Genomic DNA, 26,940 nt, shown 5'->3' with positions numbered 1-26,940 from the left:
GTATGTATACGGTAGATGTATGTACAATGTGACCGCGCGTGGCGGAGACAGGACAACGTGTACATGTTTACGTGAATGTACCTGCGGACAGACGCCGTGCTCGAAGTCAAGCTTTCCGAAAGCTGTGCACGTAGCCGCGAGCAGATAGAGGCGGCCCGTAGCTTCACTTGGCAATGATCGCCAGCCGGTGACTCTGCCAGCCATTAACGGACATGTGTCTCTATTCGGGCTTCAGACTCTGCAATAGTCGGATTTCTCACCTGTAATGCCTTCTTTCTTATTTCTTCCTACGTGTACACAATTCTGTATACACGCTATACACGAACGGCGGGATAATAACATTCGTGACAATAAGTTACGCGATAACTAGTATCGCGTAATAGGTAGGTAAAGCGAAAGCTTCGTTAACGTTTCACGGATAATCGAGATTCGTTAATTTAGGATAAAAGTTGCATTTGTTGTGTAAAGCAAAGATTATTTCTTACACAGGGGAGGGGGCAGGAGGAAGAAACAAAGGGCCACGTTATAAAAGTGCGCGAGTAATCGTATTCCTCGACTCGTACCACTGGATGTGACTTTACCGAAAGTGGAACTCACTAGTCGAATCGACTTCTCGGATCCCGTATCAAGAATTTACAATAAAAATAATAAAACGATCAATGTCTTCGATTTTTATTCGCGATGTTTTCAGTTGTAGCATGTAAATAACGGAAAACGAATAAACCGTCTCGTAGCGACTGGTTTTAAATTGTACGGCTCGTGTTTCATCGCTACAAAACATTTGATATTTTATCGCGAAATCGATTTAAATCATTGTAAACGTACCATCATTTGGGATAATATTTCAAAGGCAGGCGGAGCGTAGATTTTCGAGGACGTGACAGTCCGCAGGGATGCTTTTCCAAAATGTACTTTTACATTTGAACGTAGATCGGGGAGACGTCGGTCGTATTTTCTGCTCCTAAACTTATTGTTATCATGGTAACAATATTGCCAGCACGTATATCGGCGGTTTAATGTTATGCGTTCGCAAATAACAGCGTGATTCATTTTAGCAGTAGAAGCCCGCAGTGGTTTGTCAATGGCTCGATAGCGGCGTCGCCGCTTGGTTGTTCCGGTCATTAAAACTTGATCCATCGAACTATTTGTTCGTTCGTACATGTTGCAATCCCGAAAGTCTCATTTTTCACGATATCGCCTACCCGACATGGCTCTCGTTCACATTTTTTATGCGTCTAACTATGCATCATCGTAATGGCGAAAGCGAAGCGCGACGGATAATTCACGCGCTTTTGACCTGCCTGCAATGGCGTTAATAAAAATCATAGTCTTATTTTAATCGAAAACATTTGTGCGTGTCTCGTTCATAAATTTTACGATTCTTCGCTATTTCGAGCAAGCGCGAGGGTCGACAAAATTGTAAACTCAGTTTGCTTTGAATCTCCGCTATTAAATATATTCTAGCTTTGATCGATTGCGTTATAAATCGATCACTAAAATTAATTTTCCTTTGTGTTTTTGTTTCCACGGACAATGTAACTCGTGTTATGAATTGTAATTATTACGATTGGTTACGCTTCGTTGTGTAAAGTATAATAGGTTAACAAAATGCACTTCTTGTAATCTGTCTGCAAACTTTTAACCGCGTTACGAGTCGAACATGCTCGACATCAATGGTGTTTTCATTGTCATGCAAAAGTGCGAGCTTATGCTCGATGTGAAGCAATTCGGCAGTCGGTTGGACACAATAGATCGGACAGTCGGCACGGTACAAAATATGCAAATTCGACGGACGTCGGGAACGGGCCGACAAAAACAATAAACGCGAGCGATTGCATGTGTTCATACATCGATGGATCCATAAAAATATCCGCGTGAACACGCTTCGAGTCTGGTGGAACAGTGAGTTTGGCGAGAAGCGAAGAGAAAGGACAAAATGCCACATGGTGTGAGTAGCCCCATTATTTCGCAACGATCACACTGTCCATCCGTTGCATTTTACACGGATTTATGGCCAGCAAATTTACGGATAGGTCGTAGTCATTTTCTTAATAATATTCAGAAATATTTCTTACTGTCCGAGTTATTAAGTTAATATTGAGTCGTGCGATGTAAAATTGCCATTTTTATAGGTCGAAATAGAAACGATCGTGTTCGTCGTCGATATCTGATTAAAGCACGCATCTCTAATCTCTAATAAATTGGATAAGTTTGAAATGTATTTAAGATCAAAGAAAAGTTATTCGTTCGAATTGCCAAGAAATACGAGAGTATTCTCTCTCTCTCTTTCTCTCTCTCTCTCTCTCTCTCTCTCTCAGCATTCAACTTGGCCAAAGTGCAGGTCGCTTTCGATGAATCAAATAAGAGATCCCAATAGTGGAAAACGATATTATAGCACAATTCTACCTTAAGGTGGATATAAAGAGAGTAAGTGTAAGAGTCGGAATAATTGTTCACCGTTTGCTTACGGTGCGGCTACTACGTTTTTCTTTACTTATTCTTTCCCTTGTCGATAAACAGACCAAGAGGTATTACCTTCAATTGCATTCACGTTCGACTAGTTGAGCACTAAGCATAATTCCAACAATTATATTGACCTTTCTTCAAATATCGACACATCCAACCAGTAGTAAATACATACATAGATTATACTTATTGCACTTGTTCTTTGGTAATTACCTTCCTCCTGCTCGTATTAAGATGTACCGAACGTTCTGTGTTGCTCGACAACTCGTAGGGGCAGTTACATTTCAATTTTGTGAACACTGTTTTTCAATGGTTCGTGGTGTTCCGTTTGCACTGGCTTTTCAAAAGTGTTTGCTCAGAGCACGGTTTCTCCAGTTTTCACACTCTGCTCCTAACACTTTCTAACTACTTGCACCTCGACGCGAGTTCTGTCGGACCACTGTTCGCCAAACTTTTCTTTCAACGAATTCGCTCTGTAGTCCTCGAATAGACCACACACGAGTAAAATACTCGTCCGTGTATAATGTGTAATGTACATACAAGAGGAGTTTGAACCATCGAGATGTTAGTATTATGGAATTCGATTCAAAAAGTATGAAATTTCCTCTATCCCGAATGGCTTGTATTCGTGAACCGGCGCTTTATCGTTGCTCGCGAAATGTGTACCACTGATACAAGATTTCTAGAAAAAGGAATTTATAAAAGCGCCAGACATACCGATAAATTAAATCGATATAAATGCCTGTACGTTTGTTTCTATATGCGTATAATATAGAAGGTCGATTGCGCGTTTCCACGCAAAATGGTAAAATATCGAACGCGTCTTTCACATTATCGCGTCGACGAATGACGAAAGAAAACACAGAATCAAAGGATAACGTAAAATATCGCTTCTACAACGTCTCACGAAACGCAAACAATTTGCCAAGCTGATCTCGTTGTCTACCCGCGCGGCATTGTATCGGCGATCCCCGTTTCCATTTCGTCGAAACGTTTTCTTCACAGCTGCAAATGGTATGACGAACGAGAAACGATCGACGAGAAGACGCGAGTGAATTGCGAGGGAAAAGCACACAGTCTCTGGACCGGTGAGGGTGAGAATAAAAATGGCTTAGATCAAGGAACGGATAGAGAGAAGCGAATCGTTGGCTCGTCCCGCGGGGCGATTTGACGGGTCTGTTCCTTCCATCCCTGCTTTCTTTTTTCCCTTCTTGTTCGCTTTCTCACCGACCATTTGCTGGCGTCGCTTGTAAATATGAGCGGTTCTTCATTCGGACAGAGAGCAATAGCCCTAACAACGTCTTTCTGCCGCTGTAGCATGGCGCGAGGCCGTTTCACGACGACAGTTTTCCTTCGTCTGGGGAGTACACCGCCATTCCTTTCTCCAGATACTACCAGTCTGCGGAAAGTGAGATCATGGAACGCGTGGTAAAAGAAGCGACGTGGAAGGAAAATACGACGTGGACAGGTAGACCGACTGGAAAACGAGAGAGAAAAGGAAAGAGAAAGTGGAAAGTGGAAAGTGGAAAGTGGGAAAGTGGGAAAGTGGAAAGTGGAAAGTGGAAAGTGGAAAGAACGCGTCCCACGACAATCAACGTCTATGGCGCCGCGCCATCGTTCTTCTCCTTTTACGCGATGTCGTAAAAGATGCTTGTTACGAGCGGCGAAGGGACAAAATGACAGATCGTAATAAGTTCTCGTTCAGCCACGGTGGATTGTAGTTGCGCCGGGACGTATCCAAAACCCGAAACGATGTCCTCTCATAAGCGATTCACGTTGAACCCTATAGGGGCCAGCGTGTGTGATAGGTCGAGCGGAAATCGTCTCGAGATGGTCGGTCGACTTATTTTTTTTTCGATTTTTCAAGAACAATTTGTATTCGAGACGATAATTCGAAAGTTTGATCTTCGCTGTTCCGATCCATGCTTAGAAGATATAATTAAAGATAGATCGTAGATGTATAATGGTTTTCACATTTTTGAGAATATTCGATTATTGAAAATAAAGCGAAAGTGGCGATTTTGCGAACGTAGCGGAGCCCGAGTATACTATGTACACGAGCGTCGTTCGTGAGCCGGTATAAATTGCAGAGCTCACTTAGCCGGCCAAATTTATTCCAATCCCGTAATCCGCGCCTATTCATACAGATGCAAATCGGAGAAACGTGTGCCAAATTCGTACGCATCCTTCTGGAAACGAGATACCTCATGGGCGAAGAAGGATAGGCTACACGGTAGTCTGTGCGGGTTATGTTGAGAATGAATTAACGTGACCCTAGTTAAGAACAGAAAGACCAGGGGTTACGTGCAACAAGGAGAAATTGAGCGGCGGAAGGGAGACGAAGAGATGGCAGGACAAAGGATGGAAATGAACAAGGATGGTCACTGTAGTATGAAGCATTGTAACGGTCCCTTTGGAAGCAAACCTTTGGGCTTTCGAACCTACAGCAGAGCGTCACGATATACACAGTGCACGCTAGTTCTGACCATCGTGAATTATTAAATGTCACAATTAAATGCTGCGGTAGTCATTAAAGCGGCAGAATTCACGCTGGTACCACAGTTTGCCGCCGTGAAATATTAAGCCATCAACCGGTTCAGTATAACAACGAATAAATGACAGCAGACCTTATTGCGCTTTCGACCGTTTGTTTCACGTTCGCCATTATCGCAACGCAATCCTTGACCCCTCGTTATACAAAAATTCACTCCACAAATTCACTCCACAAGACGATCGTTAAGCTGCAATCCACGGTCCACGCGTCATTCCTAACATTTACATTTTCCAAATAACGAGACAGAAGACAAATCGGAAGGAGAGAATTCTTTGCTTGTAACACGCGTAACGATACATTTTGGAAAGTTACGATAATAATCTTATCTAGACGCCGAGCGCAGATTTAGTAATGTTTGCAAGGAATTTTACTTTTTACTGTTTAGTACGATTCCATCGTTCGATACAAAATAGCTCTCGCGTCTAATTTCGATCGACTACGGAAAACAGTTGGAAACAGTTTGGTGATACCAACGTTTCTCGAATATGCCAGTTGACATTAATTTTCTTGCGTTAAATGCCTTGCAAAATCTCGCGTGTTATTCATTTAGAATTGATTGGCATGGCAATTTAGATAAATTAAGTAGGTACCCCGTGAGAGAATTAACTTGGCAGCCGATCTAAACTCTACCGGTGGAGACGAATGGGTTGCAGTTGCCTGTAAGGCGCATTTCCATCGACACGCGGTAGGCGCAACCAAGATGTCTGGGGAAATGAAGCTATGCGGGTCGGACCCGTTTCATCTTCCTGCAAATAATTTAATCCGGGCTAAATACATATTTATGTCTGTACATAGGCAGAGCTCGTATGTAGGGAAGGGTTGAATATATTATATAAGCCAGGTATCTAGCTTTAAGGATACATGCTTTCTTGCGTAATATTGTATAACGGGACGCTGTGCATCGGTAGGGCTATTAAAATTAATAAATGCAATTTGAGACCTGGATTGAAAAGTTTCGGAACCGCGAAAAGAAAACGACGATCTCGCGTACCGCTCGAAAAAGATGCGCGGCACCTGTTCGACGCTTTATCCTTCGGTCGATGTTACGCTCGAATCCGTACCGTCCGATCGAACTTCCTTCTTGCTTAACGCTTCCGTTGGTCGATCTTGTTTTCTCTATCCTTCCTTCTCTCTTCTCATGCCGCGGTACGGCTACCACTGAAATTGAACGCGACCATGCGTCCAGGATGCTTCCGAATATCCGAGGAAGCCTCCTTCAGGATTTCCCAGGCACGATATTTAATTTGGTCGACGTAAGAAAAGGCGATGAAAAACAGCCAAAAGAAGAGACAACAAGAGATAGAGAGAGAGAGAGAGAGAGAAAGGGAACTAACAAAAGTTGAAAGGATCTGCATAAGGAAAAAGAATAAAGGATGACGGAGAAAAAAAGAGAGTGAGAAAACGAGAAAGAGGAAAAGACCTCGTCAGTTTGGTCCTTACGGAATGTTAATAACTGCATGACTCGGCTATTTTTATGTTTCTCCTTCCGGTGACATTAAAAATCCTGCACTAGACTTTAAATATACATATACATTAATTTTATTAGTTATTACATATTAATTATATATATGTATGTATGTAATTAAGTTAAATCGTGGGGGCTCGATAGATCTTGCATAGCACGCTGAACGTTATCTTTCAATAATGCACTTGACTTTAGCATCGTGCTCTTCGAAGAGTAACCGCATGGAAGAGAACGGAGCGGGTGCGATAAGAAGAAAAGAAACGAACAAAATCTTATCTAATTATTTATGAAAATGGATTTGTTATTGTATTAAGGGATGTAAGCCGGATATTACAAATAAGATTTATTACGTATGCCGGATGTTGACACAAATAACTTGGTTCGTTCCAATTATTCCCTTGGTCTTGATTTATCAAGAGAAACGGCATTCAACGTGCGTCGAATTAATCGAGAAACTTTCTAAGAAGCAATTCCGTATTATCTTCTTTCTTAGCTTTATATTAATTGTAGATTACCCGATATCGCGAATAGGCGCTTAAATTTATTTCGTTCCGTATCAGCAGCGGGAGAGAACAATTTGGCTCTTTTATGAAAATGATTTTTTATTTTATTTAAGCTAATAAAACGTCTAGTGGCATTTCGTCATTAATAGAAGAAACAACTTTCTCTATGTTTCTTCTCTCGATATTCGAGATACACGTTCTTTACCTTCGCCTTCTTTATTCTTATCGAACCGATTTCACTTTTCTTTCTTAGTGGAAAGCTTCATCGATATGCACGAATAACTTCAGACGCTACAGCCAGTTTCATAGTACAGTGTGCGTCATTGGCCGTCTTTAAACTCTTAGCTACTGCCTTACGTTTCGCTTCTAGCTTCCCGAGCAGTTGGCCGCGTTGCAAAGGTCGATGGGGCAGAATACCACGAAGTGGGTTCATCGTTCCGTACCATGCGACCACTTTACTTATGCGCTCTCGACGGCCTTATGGACCGGGATTTCGTGACCGCGGAAGAGACGAAGCTTCTTCCCCTTCTTCTTCTTTTTCTTCTTTCCCGCGAGAACCTTAATCCTTTTTGACACCATTCGAGAAAAGGATTGCATCGACTCTTTCTCGCGGTTGCATTATTCAAGGTAACATTCAAAGCGTATGTAAGGCGGTGACATTTTATATCACGCGGCGAACAAATGACGATTTCGATGGGAAAAATAGGATAGGACAATATATGACATCTTGTGGAAAAAATTGACGTTGTTTGACTTCGTAGTACAAGATATAAGAGAACGGTGCGTGCAATTTTGTCGTTTATAGTATATATCTACTATACTATACTGTCCGTTAAAAGCCGTACAATTTCATTTACGATACTACTCTTGTATAAATTCTCCTCTAAAAATCCCGTTACCGATAAACGGTCGATTTACTCGTGATACACGGGTGAATACGTGATACGTACGCAGAATCTTCCAGACATCGATATTCAAAAAGCAGCAATCTCACTGAAACAAGGCGCGCGATATTCGACATTGACGATAAATGCCGATACTTTGAGGATGAAACATCAACCTTTTGCGGAGCTGCTAGCTAGGTGGCGTCGGGGTTGCGGTTATTTGCATATTTCAATTTCCTCTGCGCAACAACGACGGTACTGTCGATGCGCGGCTGAAACACGTTCACGAACGCGTCCACGCTAACACATAGTTTTGCAAGTATATCGCTCCTCTTTTCGTAAACGTATCTACGCTGGATGCATCTATGCGAACGAAAGATCGCGCAAATCTGCGCGGGGAAGATGTCAACGTCGAGAGTAAACGCTGCTCGTTGGATGCTGCTACGTTGGGTTATGGTTATACAGGGTGGTACGGTAATTATCCAAGCCAGAGGCAACGAGCTAATGATATAAGGAGCTGATCTAACGTTCCAGCTTTCTCATATCGTACTCGTATGAGATCCAAGGATTATAAAGTTCTAAATAATCGAATGCCGCGTTTATTCGTATTACATAGGATGCTTCGAAAGTGCCTAAAGGAAATATGGTTGAATTCTACATTGTATCATCGCAATTTTCTAGAATAGCGACGTTACATCGTTTCTGTCGTCATCGAGCATTTACAGTAATTTCCACGTACAGCCGTTACGATGGTAGCGAGAATTGCCCAAGTTTAAATATGATTACTGGTGATCAAAGAAGCGTAGGAGAAAAAGTTATCCAACAAAATCTACCTTTCATTGTTACCTAACAAAACGGTATACAATTCCTTTTATAGAAATAATTGTCGCTTCAACCTGTATATCCGCATCCGAGCGTTTTTTTCCCAGATAGTGAGGCGAGTTTGTGCGGCATGTCAGCTTGCATGTGTGTATATATATGTATAGGTGTGCCGGACGCTATCGCCTGAGAACGTTTCTCGTTCCGACTCGGCTATATTACCTGCGTTCTATTATAAAGACCATTCCGCAGGACACTCTTCCCTGTCCATTGTAGCGAGGCATTTCAATTTTCAGCCGAGATGCAAATTCCTTGTCTGCGCGAATCCCGCGAAACGAGCCGTCGAGACGCCGTGGCGGCGCACGACGCAGTGGCGTGGCAGTGCTAAGACGCTGCAGGGTCTAATGTGTAGGTGCGGCGAATAGGTCTATCGTAGCCTCATTTCGTTTCAATTCATTAGGGAAACCGTAAAATTCTAATTCCCTGGCTGCCTACCGCTCGCTCAACACCGTTTCGGTTCGCGGGAATCGCCCTTCCTCTAGCCGTTGGCTCAGAAACTTTCTCTTCTTCGTCCTCTTTGCGATATTCGCCTCTGCCAGCAACCCGTTCGAATCTTGTTAAGATAATTGGGAGAGTCAAATAAACGAGTTAAATAAACAATATCGTATCTGAACGTTACAATTGTTTTCTCAATTCGGAAATTTCATTTGTTAAATGGAGTTAATGGAAAAAGCGTTCTCGGAAAATTGATCGTTTCCAAGGATGGGAAGTGCATCTTAGAAATGTTTATCTCGGAGTGCAAAGCACTGCACGGCCGAATTTCATTCAGGCATGCATTTATTTTCAAAGTTCTGGGTTGATACCATGCTATTGCCGAAGGTATCCCTGTCTTCTCGTTCACCTCTTCTACAAGCGGTAATCCTATTTTTGAAGGCGACGCTGTATCGCTTGTCGTTTCTTTCTCATTCTGAGCGATCACGTTTGCTCATTGGCCAGATTTCGCGGCCAAAGTGCCTGCCATAAATTGTCTGAAAATATTGTCCTGATAATTATGGAGATAATTAATAATAATAGCAATTAATTAGTCAAATTAATAACAATTAATATAGTATAATAGTCTAGCGCCAAGTTAAATGACACCACCGCGACGGCCTTTAACACGTGGTCGTCGCCAATATGTAATACAATATGTAATTGTACAAATACGCGTAAGTAGTTTAGCATCAAAGTCCAAAGATACGTTAATACGCGTATCAAGTGCTAAACGTAGTATCGCTAATACGAAACTTAGAAGTACGACTCGTGGATCGCTGATACGTCAGAGGCATCCTTTATAACGGTATATCGTAACGCGTGTCTTTCAACTTTTACGAGTTTGAGATGCGGGGAGCGTCGGTAGACCAACATCTATGTAGACAGAGACGTGTAAACGTCTGGGAATGGGAGAAATACGAGTGGTTTGTAGGAGACGAATAAAGGAGCGAAAGGAAAAAGGTGGTAAGAAAGGAATGGAAAACTTTTTCATTAATGAATACATGCGACGCACAAACGAATTATATTCCGTCTTCGGTTTACCCTGAGTTTGCCGGAACGAAGTAGACTGGAGGAGTGGTGGTCTCTCGAGGGGTATAGGCAGCAGACATAGGCGTCGGCAGTTGTCCATTGAAAGGGAGAGAGGAACGGAGATAGGACAACGACGTCGAAGAGAGGGAAAGAGAGATCTCGTTGTATCGATCGGCGTCATAAAATCCATTTTATGACTTGGACGCTGTCCAGTGACTGGTGTATTAGCCGTCGCATTGCCTCGCAAATAAAACGCTCTTCTACTCTTGAATCCCCTTTAACCACCTCGCCTCACCCTTGTCGACGTCGGACGGTCGTCAGACGCCATCAACTTTCGTCCATATTCCACACGTCTCTTCCTATCGTTCCTCTTTTTGTCTATTTGTCCATCCGTATCGTATGTGCCTGTTTAGCCTTTCGTTCGTGATCGATACACATCGGTAAGTTTATAGACGAAAGCTGCGTAGCTGGATGATCTTCGTGGTCTCGTGGCTTTCAAGCTCGCTAACTCTGTCTCGAGAGCATTCGCGTTACGCGAAACACGCGCTCGATTATCCTGCGATGTTTACATTGTTTCACCGTTTCCCGAGTACCGATACCAGCTCCAATTATCGTAAAGATGAATTTACTTGGGGCCGAAGTTGCCAGTCGGTTCTTTATTCGATTGGCACGGAGACGACGTGGCGTCGCTAATTCACACCAGCTTTACGACAGTTTTACGATTAAATATTTAAGAGCGTTAGAGGCGTCTAGACGCGAACGATCGGTCGTTCGGAGTTTAATGTTCGCGTCAAATCGTTCACCTATGCGAACGAATCGCGTATGCATATAGGTGTGTTAACATATGATATCTGGGCGGATCTCCATGACACCGGCGCGACCGGAACAACAATAACTCGTTTTGCACAGGCATGTTCCGCGTCGTTTTAATCGACTCGTCTGTGAACGATTGCGAATCAGCGTAATACCAGCGAAATACGTACCTCGCGACCGTCAGGCAGCCGTTCTACAAATTGGTCTGCCACGTTGAGGCCATGAGGAACATCGGTGCGAGTCCGTTCGTAGTAGAGGATAATTAATCCCAATTGAATTAATTAGATTCGCATAGCGAGAATTAAGTACCATCGGGGATAGCCGAGGTATACCGACTGCGTAATATAGGACATTGCTTTTTGCCACTAGCACGCAATAACCTGTCATGCTATACAGAGAATCAACGGAATAATTGAATCGCTGAATTTACAATGTTGCAACGTAGGTAGTGTCTGTATTTTCGATAACGATTCATCAGTCGGACGCGTTAAATTATTCGATTCTTACGATTAGTTAATGGCGGGTAATTACAGTGTAAATGGACGTGATGATAATAGATGTTGTTTTTTCCAATAATATCTCGAATTTAATTAGAATATTAAATAATTCGAATATTTTTGAAAATTCGTTAATCATTTCCGTTCTAATTGTTTCAAGTCTTAGAACTTCGTTCTCTCGATAAAGCTGTCTCGTGACGTTGTTTCTAGTTTTCCTTCGATCTTCAAACGTCGATGACCTGCGATTGCTCGAAACTGCGTTATTGTCAAACTAATCGTAAACCTTCTCGTAATTGCAAACGCGTGCTAGCGCGATACCCTTAATTTCTTTCTTCGAGAGCGTTTCTTTTTAAGAGCGAGAAGAAAATGAAGTAGTTGGAGGGTGATCGCGATTGTTTCGTCGATGGTCATATATCGTGTATTCTTGCGATAATTTTACTCTCGGCCCACGGTGCAGAGACGATAAAAACGCGACATTATTCTTGAATAGCCTCTAACGAATATATCTTGCCCGTGCGTTGCAGAATACCTGACTTTTGTGACATCTTGGAAGATAACACGTGCCTTTCATATTCTCGTTCTAGTTCTCGTTTTCTCTTGTCTTATTCTCTTCGTTTAAACGTCTCGTTGTGCTATACCTAGCATTCTTCTTCCTGTCTGGACGCTTAAATAATTCGAGGGGAATATTATAAATTTTCGAAATAGTAGCGCGACTAGATAAGAAGAACGGAGACTAAATGAACTGATATTAGCACGACGATTTCTCGACTTTTTTTCGTCGCGAATATCGAAACTGGGGATCATTGTGATCGATAGGACGATCTTTTCCAGCGATAAGCATTGCCCAGAGGCTTCAGAAATTCAGAAAGCAATTGCGCTCCGAACCAATCGAGTAATTTCCTCGATGAATTTCTTGGGGACGTTTGAACGTGCGTGAATAAAAAAAAGAATCGTGCACGAAATTCAAGCAGCACGCAACGTTCTACGCTTCGTTTCTCCACTCACGAATATAAATAAAATAGAATCGAGCTCAAAAATAAAGACGAATCTGTGAAATGCGTCTGTCGAGAGGGAACGAATCTCTCGTTTAAATCTAATTGAACTAATTGTTTAAACCTTAATGAAAGAAACGTATCGACATCTCGAATGGCTATTTAATGATAGTTTCGAACAACGAGTATGTATTGTCTATTGTTTTTGCAATGATCCGATGTATTCGTAACGGAACTTGGAAGAACTAAGCAATACAGTTTGCGTTTCAACCTGATTCTTCGGTATGCTCGTAGGAACAACGTTGGCAAGGATGGAAGTTGGCACTTGCATACCGGGCTTTCGAATCCAAATGTATTTGAAGGAAGCCAAAAAAGTAGTGCCAAATAGACGAATACACTGCGATATGAAAATTAAGCGAATATAAAGTGTGTCATCGAAACGGGGCCGATTTTTTTCTCTTTGTTGTCACGGATTGGAAATTGGAAATTAGCTGGCGAACATCAGCATCGAATCTAATTACCATTTGGATGAAACTGGCCGCGAAATGATGTATCTCGCGAGAGAAAGCAAATATCCAGTAAATGCAAATTTCGGAAAAGTAGATTTAGCTTCTGTCTCGCAGTCTGGCAATTCGTGTATGGCTGTAGGCGTTATCTATAGATTTAATTCGGACGGAAGACGGGGCGGAAGCTCAGGAAAGCGCGCGCGAGAGGTAGGAAGAAAGGTCGCTCTTGTTCTTGATACGCCACGGAAGCTAATTCGCCTTGAAGCCCCGCAGGGCGTATGGCTCACGAACTTTTCTATTCCCGGTGGATATTAGCCGCGGAGAATAAGAGTGTCATGCAACCTGTCCCAATGCAATTAAGATAAGCACCGGCGATGTTTATAAATATTTCGGTCTATTCCCATTTGCCAGGACGATACGGGGCAGCAGGGGTAAGGGATGGTGAAGTCGGGCTAGCGTATATCTGACAGCGAATACTTGGCGTGACCACCGCCGGCGACGACCCCTTGCAAACTTTCGGATTCATCGCCAACACGACGACCAGTTTCGTTCTTCTTTAACGCGTTTCCCCTTTTCCGTTCCACCCTTCGCCGGAGCTTTTATGCGGGCTAGGTTAGACGCCCTACGCGCGAATACCACCGTTTCGCAACACCTTCGGATAACTAAAGGGGATCTCGATGCGCGTACAACGTGTCGCGTTACATGAAAAATTACAGCACCGTGGCAACTGTACACCTTCGTCTTTCTTATTGCGTCATTTTTCCTTACTTCCACGGTATTTCCCGCCTTCTCTTTCCCGCTCTGTGTATGCCTCTCTCTGTTGCTCTCGTTTCCAAAGCGACGCGACGCGACGACGTAATTCCCCGCTAAGAAACTGTTGCCGCAGCGACTCCACCTGCTATCGCGACGAAATTGCATCCTCCGAGTCTCCGTGAGATTAAAACGTCTCGAGCTTCGCGGCACGGCTCGGTGAAACGACAACACCGACGACCGATTTGAATTTTGCATGCTCGAACGATGTGACGAGCAATCGTGCACAAACTGCCAGCAGGCTTGTTTGTTTGTTACGAAACAACGCTGATAAATCTGTCGGTAGAAGAGATTTTATGACACGAAGGTATACCGTTGAAAGCATAACTTGCAATACCGATCTGCAGAGAATGTTACTTGAGTGAACGTGAAATAGAGTCACGGTACTTTAATTTAATATCTGAATAGCTATAATTTACCTTGAGTTATTACAACAGTATCGGTACAGCTAAATCGTTGAAACATTCACATACCGATATAAATGTGATATTTACCCTTTCGAGATATAATCTTGCATAATCTTTTTAGATAATTATTTAGAAATTTATTTCGAATGGCGATTCCTGTGATTTTTCGATATGTTATAAAATTCAACGTTTTGAACAGCTTTTACCTACGCACAGAACTGTCGGACGGCCTTAGTTTCCGTCGCAGTTATATATTCGCTGCGACTGTCCACTGCACGTGTCCGGTATCACAGTAGTGAATTCTGCCTATAATTGTGCATCCGCGACGACGTATGCGTTAGCGTTGGTTGGTTGTTGGCCGTTCCACGAGAACAAAATGACAACATCTAATCCAAACCTATAAAAGATACCGACACTGCGGACAGTTCTTTCGCAGATATCCTGGAAGTTACGGTCGGCCGACGGTTTTGCGTATAGGCAAAAGTTGTTCAAAATGTTGAGATTCGCAACATGTTAAAAAATCATCGAAATCGGTGCTGCGGGTAGATTTTTGCATATTTAATTGCCATCTGTTTATTCAATATTCAATATTTCATTTAAAGAATAGACCAGGAACGAAGGAATAATTAATTTCTCTATTACGTTTTATTGTTTCTTGTGACATGAGTGCGAACGAAATCATTTTTAGTTCTTGCCCAAAAGTATGAAATTTTGATTGTTAGGAAACAAGAGCGTCACGATAAAGTTGTAAAATCTACAGATGTTGCTATTCATGAGTGCACTTTATTTTTTAGCAGTTTTCATGTTTTGCCTATATAGCTCCTGGTTTGTACGAATCTCGTGTTTATGACACGTAAGATCGTTTACACGTGATGCATGAAATTTTCATATATGTGCAGTTTTGCTTGGAAATAAGTAAGGATCTGACCACGGAGTGTGGCGAAGGCGTTGATGTCTTTTTGGTAGACGTACTGTGAGGGACCGCACATAAATGTCTACTTCGACAATATGTTCCAGAATTGATTTATTGTTCCTTTCACAAAATTAATCGCAAAGTCCATCGAAGCGTAAAATGAAAAGAACGGTGGAGAAGTTTCGGAGAAATCCAGTCGGAATCCAACGACGAAGGGATGCATGTTTCTATGTATGCGAAACTATCCTGATTATCTGTAAAACGAATAGTTAATGGATTCCGTATCCGTGGCAGTCGTGATTATAGACAGATCAAGGCTATCGGGCAGTCACGATAATGTCGTGTCGTAAATAGTAAGTGATCTTAGACCGAGTTCTGTCCACGAGTCTCGCAGCGCGCGTGCTTGCTTACATCCATCTCGGTGTGTTGAGATAGTCAAATGGCGATCAGATAGGGCGAACAGGCCCTTTGAATAAATCCTCAGACCGATAGGAAGGCGGTTCTAGGAGGTTTGCTCGACAGTGCGATAGCCGATAATGGTCTGGTTCAGCCACCGTCCAATTCTAGGGTTAATTACCATCGTTTTAACCCGCTATACCGGCGTCGGTTCTTAAACTGGTTCGAGTCGTTTTGGAAAATTAATTTTACGACGGCGAGAATGCCGATGATACTTCCGCTGCTCCAGGAGATTTCCAAGACGGTGCGCGAATAAACGATTCGATTAAAACGCGTTGTCCTTTTCGACGAATTCGAATTTTTTTCTAATCGATTCGTTAACCTCATCCGATCGGAAAATCCCGTTATACTGTGTCATATATATCTTAAAGTTACTTATCATGCCTTTATAACGCTATTATTTATATCACAATTGTGAGACAACAACTTGTTCTCGCTAGCGAGAAATTTGCGCGAGTGTAGGGGGCAGTTCGTGTTACTACACGGGGATTCTTACGTAACAATGTTGATAGCATAACGAAAAGACAGATGAGCGATACGTCAGCATAATATAACAGTCGACCTAACTAATGTAATATCACGATTATCGATCGATAATGCGTTTTGATTCTTGATAGATCGTCGTCAAGATTCGACAACCGTCGTGTGTGAAACGTTGTTCGCGAATTTAGCAGGAAACGATCTTCGGGAGGGTTATCCAACAAGTTTCCCCATGGAAACGTCACGTTCATTCCTGTACGACGAACCAAAAAGTTCGAAGAATTCAGTCGACTCCGCAACTGCGTGATGTACGGACATTTCCGGCGAACGTTTCTGTGACGCCTTGCCACCCCTTTCCTTGTCGCACGTTGCCTACGACGCGTTGAAAAAATTATAACGCAGAAGTTTTCTTAATGTGGCCGCGCCAGTAATTATGCAGCGAAAAGTTTCAATCGCTTATATCTAATTACTGTGACGCATTGACTCGCGTCACGTAAATGTTGGGCGGATGGTGAACGCATGCGAAAGGTTGACGCCAAGGGTGCACTTTATCACCTTCCAGATAAACCTGCCATATAGATTTCATTTCCCACAGAACTTGTAAATACGTAATTCTTGTTCGCCGCGATTGCGATTAACGTTACGATATTTTTCCATCTGCGTTTCTTACTGGAATTCACACGAACGTTTCCCGTGCACGCTTACTTTTTGTTTCGATTCTCGGCCTTTGAAGAGAAATTAACGAATTGAACGAAAATTACTATGAATAGTAAGGTGGGAAAGAAACGATCGACTAGCGCATCATTGCGTAAATTGCGGTTGATGCTTTTAATTTAAAAAGTGATGAGAAATAAAGTGTATACGAATTATAACGATTTAAGAATGCGAATAATTATCGACCATTTATTTCCCAGCAATCTGGTAAAATCTTGTCCCAGTTTTGATTAACTGTTGCTGTTTTCTACTCTGTTTCAGGCTGTGCATTTCTCACCTACTATAGTCGTGACAGCGCAATCAGTGCCCAGAACGCTCTGCATGAGAAGCGGACTTTACCAGGGGTAAGTATTTACACATTTAGAACACAATTTACCTCCTTTCGGTTTTCTCGCGTACCGGTGAACCGACTTACTGTATGGTACGTGGGTTACGTCAACCCGTGATTGCCTTATCTAAATGTTTCCTTACGAGTGTCCGCGTTTCTCGAAATACTCGCATATTCGCGAACATATGTATGGAAGTTGCTCGGTAAAAATTGATCGTGAAATTCGTTTGTAAACTAAAGGCCGTTTTGACCGTTCGAATCAACGGTGAACTTGGAAAATAAAAAATTGTCTGTCTCGGTTTCTTGCGACGCTTCATCGAATAGCCATCGAACGCGCGCGAAAATGAACTGCCGTAATTTTTATTCGGTACAGTTTCACGCAGAAAAAAAGGGAGCGGGCAAAGCTGCAGTGACGTTAACAGATACTTATCGCTGGCGGAGCCGTATGCCGTTTTCCAGGCAAATTCCAGCGATTCACCCCGCGATCCGGAATATTAAAATGGCCCGGCGTGACAAGTTAATCTCTTAACGCCGAAAGGGTAGTTAGGAAGGGAATGGAGGGCCGATGGTAAGAGTCGAAAGGAGAGCGGGGGACCAGAGGGCGCAACTCGCAGAGTCCACGATGTATCATCAGACTTTCCGTGCGCCTTCTACAAATGCCAGGGCTGGCTATACGCATTCGTATCCCCGACAAATATGAGATTGCGTTCCTCTTTTCACGGTTAGTCCCAGGAAACGCGTAACTAGTCGCGTCTGCGTTTCATGCTGCGTATAACGATATTATGTGCCAACGTGTATATACGTACGTACGCGTTACTTTGAACGTCGGGACTCCCCCGCAAGCAGCGATCCGAGAGAAACAGCGATCGCACGAGAATTCTATCGAATCAATCCGTTGACTCGTTCTTTCGGCGCGAAGAAACCTTCTACAACTTGAAAACGATCAACAGTATAAATAACCCACGAGAGGGGAACGATTGTCTCTGTGGTTTATCGAAATGTCACCAAGCATCGGATTCTTATTCCAGTTTTATATGAATTTCGTACCGTTTAATCCTCGCAACTGCTAATTAAAGTCTTATTTCATCGGCATATGTGGCTTTTAATCGATATCACTGGGCGGTTTACGTGTGACAAATCTCACTGGCAAATCTCACTGACAAACCTAACCTCGAATGAAATCATCTACCTTGTTGCATATTTTCGAAGCAAATGGACTATAGCTCTCTTAAAAATTTCCATCGATCGTAACCGTAGGGGCTGAAGACTACGAGTACCGGCACTGAACACTGCTTAACTGCCAGAGCAGTGCCAACACGCCCCTTCCCATTATCCAAGCTACCCCTTGGAAGTCCGTAGCGAGTACTGGCGTTATGTTTCGTTAATCTATCCCCGAAACAACGCAGCTCCGGTCTTGGCACTGCTGCCAGCGGAAATCGTTTTAAATGTTATGCCGAGAGATGTGCCGGGGGCTTGGCTGAGTTATGACTTTATGAAGAGGCAGCAGACGCATATACGGGTATATACGGACGCATTTTTGCGTCGCTACGGGCATACGTCCGAGCACACGCTCACAGGGCTGACCAAACACGAAAAAAAATTCTCTTCAATTGCTTCGAGCGTTCCGGTGAGTGTCCATCGACGTGGACCGTTTCGAAATTTTTGACATTTTTATGCTGTTCCGTCGGGGGAAGATACTTCGCTGTAGTTTATTCGTGAAACTCGAGCTGTTCGAAAATACAAGGGATTAACGTCGTTAATTAAATCTAACGCAAGGTGATTAAATCTTTTAGCTTTTTAACAGGTATAACGATGTTTGTTGTTATAAATGAGGTATACGTAAAGGTAATAGGTTGTTTTAGATGTTCTTCCAGCAATGGCTGACCTGTTTACCTGATACCTGTTTACGTTTACCGATTTACGAGGATGTTTTGTTCAATGGACATAAACGTTCGTACCCTATAAACGGAAGGATTAATCGAGTTCGGAATTTCTTACAATTCTATATACGCGTTTTGAATAAACGTCCGACCTATATTTAGGACGTTGGTCATTTGTTGATTGACCGATCCAAGTTGTAATATTCGGACGCACCTGAGACCATAACTCGGGCAAGCAGCGCGGACCCTTCATAAACAGGGATCGCGAGCGAACGCTCCCGCTGTGCAAGCAATAACAATGCCCGTGGCTAACCGGCTATACTTAGCCTATGCTTACTACGGAAGCGATCGTTGCACGTGCGCACGCGCTTGTTCACGCTCGCACGAAACCCCGAAAGAAAGTATTTGGTATCCCACTTCCGGTCGTTATCGCGATACTTCTCACGGATTCTGTTGTAGCGTGCACGACTTATAGCGGCAGACTTGTTTGACGAATTGTTCCAGCTATTTGACTACGTCGAAAATCATTGTTCCCGGCAAACTTAATCTTAACGGCCGCGTTTGTTTTACACAAACTTGCTTCATGTATGACTTACAATCTGGGCTCATCTTTCCGAAAGTTTCCGTCGTGTGTCACCAGAACCAGATTAAATTTTGCTGGAAATTAGAGATGAAAATACGGAATCGTAGATCCAAATTCCATGTTGGCTGGAATAAGAGACGCGCTGATTTTCCACGCGACACGCTTCAAATTGTTCTTTTCATTTGCTAAATGGAAAATTATTATTTATTATTCGGATTGCACCCAATTTTCATATTACATCGATCTACCTCGGGGCATATAAAACGAGGACACACGTCGTTATTGATGTAATGGCAATGTTGTGCGTTTCGTTCTTTACGCGCAATTTCCGCTTTAATTTGCGTTATAAATGAGAGAAAAGATGTACGTGTATGTGCGTGTTTCGTATAGTCGATGGAACTGTATCTTATATGTATGTATGTGAAATAGACTTACTAAAAACAACGACATATTTGACGAGTTAAAATAGTATTACATCTACAGGATCTTAAATCTAATATAGATTTTCTTTACATTGAATGACATATCTATGTATATAAAAAGTACTGTTTACCGATCCTTATTGTTAGTCATAAATATAATGAATAGTATTTTCCATCGAATCTATGAATCATCGAATCTGTATCGTTTGAGTCATTTTTCACTCTAGATTTAACTTAAATTTTTTTATTTCAAAACGTTCAATTACAATGACCTTTATTTATCTTCTCGTGAACGAGCCTGAACGGTCCTGAATTTAGCTGTAGTCATACCTTGTTTCTTGTCTAGAAATATTCTTCGCAGATATACAATCGTGTAATTAAGCTACTACAGCTAATCTTTATTCCGAATCGCTCTCATCGTTGTTTCGATGGGTTCTTCGTAAGGTTTAATGGGCTTTTCACGTGTCCGACAATTCATCGCCAACGGTGACTCACCGTTTCACTTTTTACGTTACATATTATATTATTTTATATTGTACGCGATATATATTTTTTCCACGAGAAATCTCGGAGCATTTTCCTACGATAAAGCCTTCCAGATTTAATTCCTGTTTATTTGCTTTGCTCGTCAACTCAGCCCCCGCCTTGGCTGCAGTGTTGGTCTAGTCGACCTCTACATTAACAGATCGCCAGATGTTACCGCTGTTCGGTGGTATTTTGCCGGCGACAGAAAGATTCTCAGTGGTGAATTCGATCGGAAATATAACGTTCTTTATTTAATTTTTTCGAATATAGCGTCGAGGAATAATATCGTTGAATCGAAACAAGTAGTCTCGTACGGACGAGAACGATGCTCCTAGTTTTTACGTTTTAATGCTTTACATAGAAGTTTTAGTGGTATATATTTAATGAAATTAATTAATATCCTTATTGCTAGATTTTTCAAAAAAGTTACATAAAAGTTTATAAACAGGGATACGTATGACATAGGATGTGATAAGAAGGAATATCTTTTTATTTTTATTCAGAGAATCGTATGGAAATCGTACGTAATAGATATTAAAACAGAGACATAGAAGTGGAAAAGTTACGATCCGGTTTCCAGGCTATTCGCTAATCATCGATATTTTTGCGGTCGGAAGCCCTTCTTCATCGCGCCGAAATTACGAGCGGAATTAAGTAGCGAATATAGGTTAGAGCGACGCACTAAGGTGCGATCAGAAATTCAGAAGGACGGATTGCGAACGACTGACAAATTGGCGGCCCGATTTACGAGGGTGTAATTGGCGGCGGTATGCTACAGGGTTCGCTAACTCGCAGGAAAGAAACGTTGAACTCCGACTAGTTGTCAATGACGCCCGTCGAGCGAAGGGGACGACGGGGCGCTTTGAATTGGCGCGAATTTTCACGAGGGAAACGATACTTACGCGTGCAAAGCCTGGAGCGTAGCGGGAAAGGAGCAAAAAAAAAAAAAAAAAACGCAGAGAAAAGAGCCGAACAGCTCGGATCGGGCATTGTTTGCATTCCTCCCTAACGAAGTTTTTGTAACTTACGCGTGCACCTGCGCCGCCCTCGACTCCAACGAAATTTCTGCGATTTCGATGCTTCTGACTGTCCGTTATTCGTAATTCATTAAGCACCGTGTAGCCCTGGAGTCGCACAGAAAACGTCGGCTATCGTTCGAACGTGCGTGTAATCTTTAATTCGACGCAGTTAATCTTCGACCGTCTCCGCTCGATAGTAATTTGTTACGTGCAAGAGAGTAATGGAATTAAGCTTAGTCCAGATTGACAGACAATTGCCCGTAGACACGTGTTCGCAGTCAGTCCGCATACGTTGTTGGCGGAAAATCCGCAGAGAAACGCATGTATGTACCTAGATTGCCTGGCGATATCTTTCGACTGTCGACAGACGATTTTCTGGCGCTTGAGCGAGAAGGCACGATGTTTCTAAAAATTTCAGTCACCAATTACATCGGAGAGCTACATCTATGGCGTTCGTTAAATTATATGATTATTATATTAACGATTATGGAGGGGCGTAGCGGAACGGTGGCTATCAAACAATTAGGAGAAAGTTCCGTGGTTATGCCTCGCGAAGAAGGTCGTTTTCGCGAGGTAAAGACGCGAAGACAGAGATGACGTGGAAGAACAAGAAGAAGGTGGAGGAGGTTAAGGAGGGATGGAATGGAAATGGTAGGGGACTAGAAGTAAAGGAGGGAGTCACTCCGGAGGAAGCAAGCCGAGTGGCGACGCCTCAGTGACCGAGCTTACTCTCCCTTGTGCTTTCGTTCGCAAGCGTGGGCTTGCGAGTCCTCGTTTCCCTCTATATACCTATATATACGTGTATATATCTGTCTACTCTGGTCCCTCTTTTATCTCTCGTCTGCGCATAAAGCTGCCCATTTCTATCCTTGCGGGTGTCTCGTGGACCTTTCGTTTCTACTTCCACGATACGGCCCTGACAATAAGCCAGTCGTAGTTATATGCGCCCTTCCGTGCCTTTCTATGTTCCCATTCTTTCCTCTGCTTTCGCCGGAGTTGGTACATATCGGCCCTGGTAAAATACGTGGCACGCGGCCGTCGTGAAATTAACAACAGTGATCCTTAAGTATTCGTGCGCGGTTGAGAAAGTCCGAAAACGATCGCGGCGCGCTCGCGTAAACATCGCTACGCGTAAACACCGGTAAACGTTTAGTGCCGTGTGAATCACAGAGGCATTGGTGCTGCGTGCTTTTTTGGGTGTTGGTATAAAAATGTTCAAAGACCGGTTAGTTAACGAAGAGTAAATATATCGATGTGACGAAAGGTGCGAGTCTACGCGCGATTACAGGCACTCGATTTTATCTATATCCGGAGAAATTGAATCGCGCCAAGTGTTTGTGAAGTATTGTAAGTGAAGCGGTGCTGTGTAGTGATTCTGCGCAGTAGCAGTTCCAAGTAACACGCCGGCATTCGAGATACATCCTGTCTCCTAGTTTCGACGAATGCTGGCAGAGAACTTTGATTACCAAAGCCACGTTTTCGTTTCACCAGCTATTTCATCCATAGTCCGTTTATGTTTCATAAGCAGCGTCGCTCTGTCGTTCCAGTGTTATAGTGCTTTATAGTTCGACATTCGACAGCAGTGATAATTCGTTGACACGTTCGTGCTACAACATCATGGTCGATTTTATAACCTACCCGGAGATTTCCTACCTCTACGACGAATTCATGATGGTACGGAGCATTACTCTTCGTTTGTTTTTTTCTTCTCGAGGCGCGTTGCTTGCGCTAAAGCGGTCTTATTGCGCGCGCAAGTTGCATCGCTGTCCTTAATCGTCGATGCCACGCTTCTAATTTTATTATATTATATGTAATGCGTCGTTATTAACGATCAGGGAATTGCTATGGTCGCTAATTACTCACCGTGCCGCTGCGTAACAGCTGCACGTCGTTGCCTTCTATGGCTCATTCGGAGGCCATTAATCCTACGAGGACGCGAAGGGCATTCTCGTGATAATGTGAAACTATCGAGGAAATATATTGCCAACTGCGCTAAATACCTGTCTATTAATATATTTAGTAGTTTCTCACGCTATTTATCGCTGTCAGTTTGTCTTCTCGCGACTAATACGTATATACCTAAAACTCGTAGCATCCGTCCGCGCTAAGAATATTTCCTGATATATTTGCGATAACGGGAATATGTCCCGTCGAAGAAACAGGGGAACGCGATATTTCCATAATCTTTCGAATACGATTAAAATAACCGAAAACATAGTTAACTAGCAGCAAGGTGACCACGGTCGGTGTATCGAGTAATTAATCATTCGTACGATGGTTACGTTAAAGATTCACCTATGCCTCTAGAGTAAACGCCGATGGACTGTCGGGGTGCTGTCTCCGCGAGATTGGCTGGGATGAGGTAAAGGGAAAGGTAAGGGATGATAGGTATAGGCAGGGTGAACCCTCGCCACAAAGTGGAACTACTTTACGGGAATATCACTTTGATCCGACGCTTAATGAACGATGGACCGCGCTCGGTAAGAGTACCCAGACTGAATTTAATTAGGGCTCTCAACTTGCCAGGTCGAGAGCATGACGGGATGCCGTACAGAATGTGTGCACGAAGGGAACGGCAAGAGAAATAGAGAGACAGAGCCGGGGTACATGATAAAAGCTCGGATGAAGCACACACGCTTGTGGGTATGGTAGGAAACGAAGGCCTTTTCCTTTGAGAATGCACCGGGCATATCCACTTCGCGACGATCATAGATGACAATACTGGACGGATGACTATCCGATTGTCATGCAAATCATGGAGGGAGCCGGCACTTATCGACTCATCCGCGTACTCTGGCGCTAGCGATTCGAGAATTCACCTGCCCGCGACCTTTATACTTTTCACGTGGTTTCAAAGCAACTGCGTTTTCTCGCGTCGTGTGTATGCGGAGAGAGAGAGCCAACGGCGAAACGCACTCGGCCGATTATTCTGGAAAATTGAAAATTCCACGCGTCGATAAAGGGGGTGGCCGGTCTTCCTACTAACCTGATCAGGCACGCCAATTTGTGCAGAGCTTTGATTCTGCGGGATGACTCGACGCTCTGACGGGCGCGCGACCGTGCTGCGCTTTAACTCGAAATGGACCAGCCCCCTCGGGGAAACGGACTTCGATTCCAACCATTCGTACTTTAACCGTTTGATAATGGCGATGTCAAAGTACCTTTATCTTCGATGACAATGGAACTGATTCGCGAAGGGTGCGCATTTCGTTCAGAATTTTTCTGTTCCGTCGTTTTTTAATTCGTACCGCGAATAGAGATTTTGAGAAGATTTTGAGAGAGAACGTTCTTGATATTTGTAAGTTTCATTACAAAAATATGTCTTATCCAACTTTACGTAACTACGGACTATGCGAAATAAAAAATTTTATCTTTTTCATCGAAATGTTTCGTAAGCTTGACCATTTATGGACGTTTTCCGTTTGCCAGGAAATCTACTGGAGGTTATAAACACGAGCATAAAAATTAAACTAACACATCCGCGACTAGTCTTTTGCATTCGAGGGGGGACAAAAACGAACGAATATGAAACGGAAATTGAATGCGTTCGTACGGCAAGGAAATAATATCCCACTTTTAGAAGTTTGATCGGACGAAGCTCGTTTCGGCAATGAATCGCGACGATATTCGAGCAAGATTTCTCGAACCGTTCTCTGGTATCGACTTTCCTCGATCCCGAAGTAGGTGACGTACTTGCAGTCACACGCTGGCACCGGTTGTGGAAATTGAGAAAACTTTATTTGCCTCGGTGTAACCATGGAAAACATCAAGATGCGGAAAATAGGAATTGCGCGAAACTCTTTACCGATGGTAGAACAAACAAGGACGCGCCCCTCGTTCGTGAACTAAAACCTATTTTCTTCACCAAGTGTCGGGAACTCGGTTCCTCAGCGGTACTGGATAATAAAATACATTGTTGAATAAATGCCATAGCTAACTCGGTAAGAAGTATAAAGGAAAAACGTAAGAAAAAAGGTAAAGGCTTTACTGTTGGAGAAGCAATAACATTAATCCCTCGGTATCATTTCTAAATCCAACGATTTAAAAACATGAGAAATTCGTTTTAAGAGGTATATACAAAGTCGTAAATCTTGAAAGTATTAAACAGTGAATTTCATTGTATTAAACTACCGAAAACTTATCAACGATACTCATTCTCGGAAACGACTAGTGTATTTTCAGCGCTGTCGACAACTTTTCAGTAATTTAATAGTAACTGTAACGAATATACTAATACTAGTAGTGGTAGAGTAAAAAATATAATACAATGCATTATTCGTTCATATATTCCATGCTGGCATAAGATTAGTATCTAATATTTATGATATTCCGCGCGGATCAAGGTGTGCAATAAATAAACAATAATAATTCCTACTAAAACGCTGTATACACTTTATAGAGTGCATTTTCAATGATTACGAAATAGGTGGAGTCGGGTGCAACGTTAATCCGTAATGGGTTGATCTTGTTGTTTAACCGTCCTCTGAACGATAAACGTATTAGAAGAAATGTCGGTTGGATTTTTCAACGAAAAGCAATTTTTATTGCTTTCCGTGGTCGCTAAATTTTCCGATCGTGTATTCGTCCCTCGTCGAATCGCGCATTTGCTTAAATCATCTCGCCATCTCTTTGCCAGCACGTGACCAATCTAAATATTTAGGCGAGTGAGACAGGCCGGCTAACATCGCGTTTCCCTTAACTTTTCGAAGGAGATCCGACTTCGATGTTCTCGGTCCTCGTTCGGTCGGACGGTTAAAATTACCACGAAGATGTGTGACGTCATATCGATCGAATCGAGTAGCAAGGCAAGCGAACCACGCGTAACTATGAATTTCTAACGCAAGATCTAGATTCTCTGTATAGCTATCGGCCACGTTGCAGTCCTGGTGAATCTTTTTGTTGCTACATCGCGCAGGACGATGATTTAAAATGAAATGTATACAGCGGCCGACCGATGCAAGTAAAACATATTTTTCCAGAAAGATAACTTGCTGAACGGCGTTAATGAATTAATAAAAAGACACGTGATTGGTAAAGTTTTTTCATATATACGTATCTAATCTGAATATGGGTCTAAAAGGATTTTGCATAACGTCAATACAAAGCGGACGATTGCCACAAGGTTAGATGCATCAAGTAGTGGAAAAATATTCAGTTCCGGGGCTTTACAATTTTATCAGCGATAGGCCAACCAAACCCGTTCCTATAAACGAGAGGTTGGAAAGGACGAAAAAGGCGTCCTTCCCTTGTGCGTTTAGGTATTGTTACTGGTATCTCGCTCAGGCAGTGGGCAGGCTTTGTGTTTCTGCCCTAGTTTCTGTGCTGCAGGCCAGACATACGG

General features: G+C 42.9%; 1 protein-coding gene across 1 annotated transcript in view; it reads left to right on the top strand.

Moving 5' to 3' along the window:
- Window positions 1-26,940, top strand: part of bru3 (CUGBP Elav-like family member bruno 3) — a 586,628-nt gene that overhangs the window by 83,726 nt on the left and 475,962 nt on the right. The window contains exon 2 of the mRNA XM_076624916.1: window positions 17,104-17,186. The gene's annotated coding sequence lies outside the window, so the exon portion shown is untranslated. The remainder of the gene's footprint in view (window positions 1-17,103; window positions 17,187-26,940) is intronic.

The sequence above is a fragment of the Bombus vancouverensis genome, chromosome 15 (assembly GCF_051014615.1).
Source record: "Bombus vancouverensis nearcticus chromosome 15, iyBomVanc1_principal, whole genome shotgun sequence".
Taxonomy (NCBI): domain Eukaryota; kingdom Metazoa; phylum Arthropoda; class Insecta; order Hymenoptera; family Apidae; genus Bombus; species Bombus vancouverensis.
This window is presented reverse-complemented; position numbering and strand designations above follow the sequence as displayed.